This window comes from Cyprinodon tularosa, unplaced genomic scaffold, assembly GCF_016077235.1.
Source record: "Cyprinodon tularosa strain WSP-4 unplaced genomic scaffold, ASM1607723v1 ctg1290, whole genome shotgun sequence".
NCBI classification, from domain to species: Eukaryota; Metazoa; Chordata; class Actinopteri; order Cyprinodontiformes; family Cyprinodontidae; genus Cyprinodon; species Cyprinodon tularosa.
This window is the reverse complement of record NW_024038104.1, coordinates 71,350-77,349: the sequence shown is the minus strand read 5'-3', so window position 1 is coordinate 77,349 and position 6,000 is coordinate 71,350.

Here is a 6,000-nt window from a genome sequence, read left to right as displayed (position 1 = left end):
TTCTCTCTTACTTTGGGAAGATAGGCCAAACTGTATTTTTGGAGATTTATTCATTGTTATTATAAGCATATAATAGCCAATAGTTACACTATAGATCATTGTAGTGCCACAAAACTTGTAGCACACATAGATTTTTTTTTGGATCCTTCTGAGTGAGCCTCCTGCACAGCTGCAGCCCATCAAGATCATCAGAGGATCCACTATATAAGCTGTCTTCAGACCTTGCCTCAACGCCGCAGTGTTGATCCAGTTGGTCAGCGCCTAAGCCTAGACTCTCAGTGTATCTTTGTGACTTTGAATCCAGCCTGGATTCTAACCGTTGTCTCTGTCTTCCAGGAAACCAGTGTCTCCTCTGTGAAGCTCTGGAAGAGCTAACCTGCCGAGCCGACCCTCAGAGCCAAACCTGAAGAACCATAGAGAACTTCCATGCAGCTCAGGACTAAGAGCTGGAAAACCCAAAGCCAAGGTCTGTTCTTTAATAGATGTGAGATGCTGAAGCAGCAAGCGGACTCTGCTGATCAACTCCTCTCCAGATCCAACAGTGACTCTCCCAAAGCTAATCTCTAGAACCCTCAAGGTACAATCGGTAATCATCAAGAAATCAAGTCCCAACTTGCAACGCTAACTGAACTGTCTCTCACGCAGACTCCGGTGAACCAGTGTCCAGGCCCGAGCCAGAACCAGTATATTCTGTGTGCTTGTAACAAAATAAACTTGTTGAACTTTTATTCCTGTGTCCGTCATTGGTGTTCTGCATACTTGGGTCGCTCTTTGAGAACCCATCATGACAGGCCAGGTGTGCAATCTCTGCAACAGGAACCACAGCACTGAGCGTTGTGTGCACTGCACAAAGTATACCTGTCACAAATGCAGGAAGGACTCACCTTGGGTTTGTCAAAACTGCTAAATGGGAAAATTGCAGTGTCATATGTAGTGCTTTTCCTTGGGTGAAATAAATGTTACTCCAGTACTGAAAGCATACTGTTTGTTATTCTCTAAACTGAAATGTTGAATGACATGAAAAGGCAAGACTGTCATGATGGGTTCACTGGTGTGACCCAATAATGCAGAACACCACTGAAGCGGAAACTTGAGTAAAAGGTTTAACAGAGTTTATTGTCACAAGCACACTGAGAATTACTGGTTCTGGTTCAGGCCTGGGAAACTGGTTCACTGGAGTCTGCGTGAGAGACAGTTCAGTTAGCGTTGCGCATAGGAGTTTGATTCTTGACAGTTTCAGATCTGTACCTTGAGGGTTCTTGGTTAAAGCCTTGAGAGGGAAACTGTTGGGTCCGGAGATGGTTTGTTCAGCAGAGTCCGCAAGCTGCTTCAGCGTCTTACTTCTTAAGAGTGAGCAGACCTTGACTTTGAGTTTCCAGCTCTTGGTCCAGAGCTGCATGGAAGTTCAGAGAGAGGCTTCAGGTTTGGCTCAGAGGGCAGGCGCGGCAGGTTAAGCTCTTCCAGAGCTTCACAGGAGAAAAAATTGGTTTCCTGGAAGACAGAGACAAAAGTTAGAATCCAGTCTGGATTCAAAAGTCAACAAAGGTTCTCAGAGATACTAGGCTTAGGTGCTAACCAACTGGATCAACACTGCGGCGTTGAGGCAAGGTCTGAAGACAGCTTAAGTACTGTGGATCCTCTAATATCGGAATGAGCTCCAGCTGTGCAGGAGGCTCGACTCAGGATGATCCACGGCGGACTCTGCTTGAGGAAGGTGGTACTTCTCCAGCTCCCAACAGTACCCCCCCCCTCAACGACCGCCCCTTGGCGGTCCGGAAGACGTCGATGGACAGGAATGCTCGTACTCCTCAATCAGGGATGGATCGAGGATGTAAGAGCCGGGAACCCACTGGCGATCCTCCGGGCCGTAGCCCTCCCAGTCGACGAGGTACTGCCAGCCGCGACCTCGCCGACGGGAGTCCACGATTCGACGGACGGTGAAGGCAGGATGACCATCGACTTCCAGGGCGGGTGGTGGGGAGTCGGATGGTGGGCAGAGAGGACTTGAGACTACTGGTTTGACTTGAGAAACGTGGAAGGCAGGATGAATACGGAGAGACTGAGGCAGTTGGAGGCGTACGGCTGAAGGGTTGATGATCTGGGAAATCAATGAATTTAGGAGAGAGTTTACGAGACATTCCCTTGAGGGGAATGTCTCGAGTTGATAGCCATACCTCCTGACCCACGGAGTACTCGGGGGCGGGGCGTCTTTTGGAGTCAGCAAAGCGCTTGGTAGTCTCTGAAGATCGATTGAGGGTCGTGATAGTTTCTCTCCATATGCGTTGGCAGCGTCTGATGTGTTGGTTGACTGACTGGACCGAAATCTCTCTCTCGTTTGCGGGAAAAAGTGGAGGTTGGTAACCGAGACTGACCTGAAATGGTGATTGGCCGGTGGAAGCAGATTTGAGGGAATTATGAGCATATTCAATCCAAGTTACGTATTGGCTCCAGTCGGTGGGGTTGTTTGATGTCAGACAACGGAGGGTTGATTCTAGCTGTTGGTTCATCCTCTCTGTTTGGCCGTTGGATTGTGGGTGATAACCGGATGTCAGAGAGGACTTACATTCAAGAGCCGAACAGAATGCCTTCCAAACTTGGGATATGAACTGGGGGCCACGATCAGAGAGGATCTCCTGGGGAATGCCATGTAGACGGAAAACGTGTTTCACCAGAAGCTGAGCGGTTTGGAAAGCCGTGGGAAGTTTCCTGAGAGGGATGAGGTGACAAGATTTCGAGAATCGATCAACGATGGTGAGGATTGTGGACATACCTCGGGAGACAGGGAGACCAGTGACGAAGTCGATGGCTATATGGGACCATGGACGCGAGGGAACCGGAAGAGGCTGTAGCAGGCCTGAGGGAGGCTGGTGTGAGGCTTTATTTCTTGCACATGTGGAGCAAGCCAACACATACTCCTTGACATCTCTGTGAAGAGTTGGCCACCAGAAGCGTCTTGAAATTAAGGCGACCGTTCTACTGACCCCCAGATGGGCGAAGAACTTAGCTGCATGCATTCATTGAATTAGGCGAGACCTGACAGAGGATGGTACATAGGTTCGGTTAGCTGGACCGTTACCTGGGTCAGGTTCTGTGGCCAGGGCGGTGTTAATTAGATCGGTGATCTCCCAGGTAACCACTCCAACTGTACATGATGCGGGAAGGACAGGTTCAGGCGTCTCGGGTTGATCGACGGAGTATAGACGAGAGAGAGAATCGGGTTTGACATTCTTGGATCCGGGTCTGTAGGAGATAATGAGATGAATCGTGAGAAGAAAATGGACCACCTGGATTGACGGGGATTAGCTTGTTTAGCTGACTGGATGTAAGCAAGGTTCTTGTGATCTGTCCAAACTAGAACCGGGTGCTCAGCTCCTTCCAGCCAGTGTCTCCATTCCTCCAGAGCCAACTTGATGGCCAGCAGCTCACGGTCCCCAACATCGTAGTTTTGCTCTGCGGAGGAAAGTCTTCGAGAGAAAAAAGCACAAGGATGAATCTTTTGATCAGTATCGAGTCTTTGAGATAAGACAGCTCCTACACCAGAATCGGAAGCGTCCACTTCGAGGATAAATTGTTTCGATGGGTCAGGCTGGATTAACACGGGTGCTCTGGAAAACAATGATTTCAGTTTCTTAAATGCGGTTTGAGCCTCTGGGGTCCATTGAAACGTTCGTTTGACTGAGGTTAATGAGGTAAGAGGAAGAGCTGTCTGGCTATAGTTCCTGATGAATCGGCGATAAAAATTGGCAAAACCCAGTAATCTCTGCAGCTGCTTGCGGTTTTCAGGAACTGGCCATTCCAAAACAGCCTTTATTTTGTCCTCTGAAGGCTTAACCTGCCCGCCCTCGAGCACAAACCCCAAAAAGGTGACTGAAGGCTGATGAAGCTCACATTTTTCAGCTTTGACGAACAGTTTGTTTTCCTGCAGTCTTTGCAACACTAGGCGGACATGATTCTTATGTTCAGAAGGGTTCCTTGAATAAATGAGTATGTCATCGATGTAGACGAACACGAACACATTTAAAAAGTCTCTGAGAACATCATTCACAAGGGCTTGAAAACAGGCAGGGGCATTTGTTAAACCAAAGGGCATGACCAAGTATTCAAACTGACCCAAGGGGGTTTTGAAAGCTGTTTTCCACTCATCACCATCTCGGATTCTAAGAAGATGATAAGCGTTCCTCAAGTCTAGTTTGGTGAAAACAGTTGCCCCTTGTACAGGTTCAAAAGCTGAGGCGAGTAGTGGAAGAGGGTACTTGTTTTTAATAGTTATTTGGTTCAAACCTCTGTAATCGATACATGGTCTTCAGGAACCGTCCTTCTTGCCAACGAAAAAGAAACCAGCACCCAACGGAGAAGAAGATGGGTGAATTATCCCAGCAGCTAAAGACTCGTTAATGTATCTTTCCATGGTTTCTCGTTCTGGTTTGGAAATATTGTATAGTCTGCTGCTGGGTAGAGGTGCTCCAGGTAATAGCTCGATCGCACAGTCATATGGTCTGTGTGGTGGAAGGGACGTAGCACTGACCTTACTGAAGACAGGAGCCAAATCATGGTACTCAGAAGGGACAAAAGAAAGGTCAGGAGAGTCCATCTCCCCCCCACCTCTAGGAGGCCCCACCAAGGGGGCAGCCAATTGGAGGCATGTTTCATGACATAACGTAGACCATGATTCCACATGACGATCAGTCCAGTTAATATGTGGATTATGTTTCTTCAACCATTCAAATCCAAGCACCAGGGGAGAGCATGCGGAGGGAAAAACAAAAAATGTTATGGTTTCACGATGGTTACCTGAGAGTAGTAGCTCGAGAGATTGAGTTTGATGGGTAACCTGGTGAAGTTTTTTCCCATCAATGGCAGAGACACTAAGAGGCTGGGTCAGGGGAATAGTTTCAATCTGAAGTTGTTGAACAAGGTTTGAATCAATTAGGTTACGTTTACAGCCTGAATCGATGAATGCAGAAAAAGAGAGGCTTTGATTAGAACAAAACAAAGTGGCTGGGAGCATCAGTCGAGGAGATTTCTTAGAGTTAGCATGGCCCACCAGACTCCTCATAACCTCTGGCGGGCCCAGGCTTTTGATTTAGCTGGACATGAAGCGATGAAGTGTCCACTCTCACCACAGTAGATGCATAGTTTACTCAAAAAAATCTTTGTCTTTCCTCTGGAGAGAGCCTGGTGTGTCCCACCTGCATGGGTTCGGCATTCATATCTCCGGAATGAGAGGCCTGAACAGGCAGAGGGAGAGACTGGGCTTTAGGTCTCGGTTTAGGCAACTGCTCTGTGGGAGAAGAAAAAACAGTCACATTATTTGACGCAGGGGCAGAGGAAAATGATCCCAAGCTTCTTGACTTGGTGCTGTTTCTAGCTCGGATTCTATTGTCCAATTTTACTGTCAAACGGATTAATTCTTCAAGAGTGGCTGGTTCGTCGAGGGTTGCTAGTTCATCCTTAATGCTTTCGTTCAAAGCCATAAAAGAAGCCCCTTTCAGAGCGCTTTGGTTCCATCCGGAAGCTGCCGCTTTAACCCGGAAGTTGATGGAGAACTCCGCCACAGAGGAATTTCCCTGTTTAATGTTGAAAAGAGCACAGGAGTCAATGGTTTGATCTGTTTCTTGATTAAATACCTGAGAAAATTCAGAAATGAACTCTACATAACAGTAATTGAGGCTTTCGTCGGAGGCAAACCTTGCCTGAGCCCATTCCAAGGCTCTTCCTGTTAATTGGGAAAGAATAAAAGTTATCTTCTTATAGTCCGTGGAAAAACTGCCAGGCGAGTTCTGAAAGATTAAACGGCACTGAAACAAAAATCCCTTGCAGTCTTTCATATTACCAGAGAATCTTTCTGGTAGGCTTGGGCGGAACTCTGATGACGTAACTGCTGGTGACCTCGGAGGTGGAGCTGGACCCGGAAATGGTTGCGCTGCCGGCGTGGCATTAGCATTGCTCAAAAAATTAGCATAACTCTGAAGCATATGATTGTGATTATCAACCAAATGA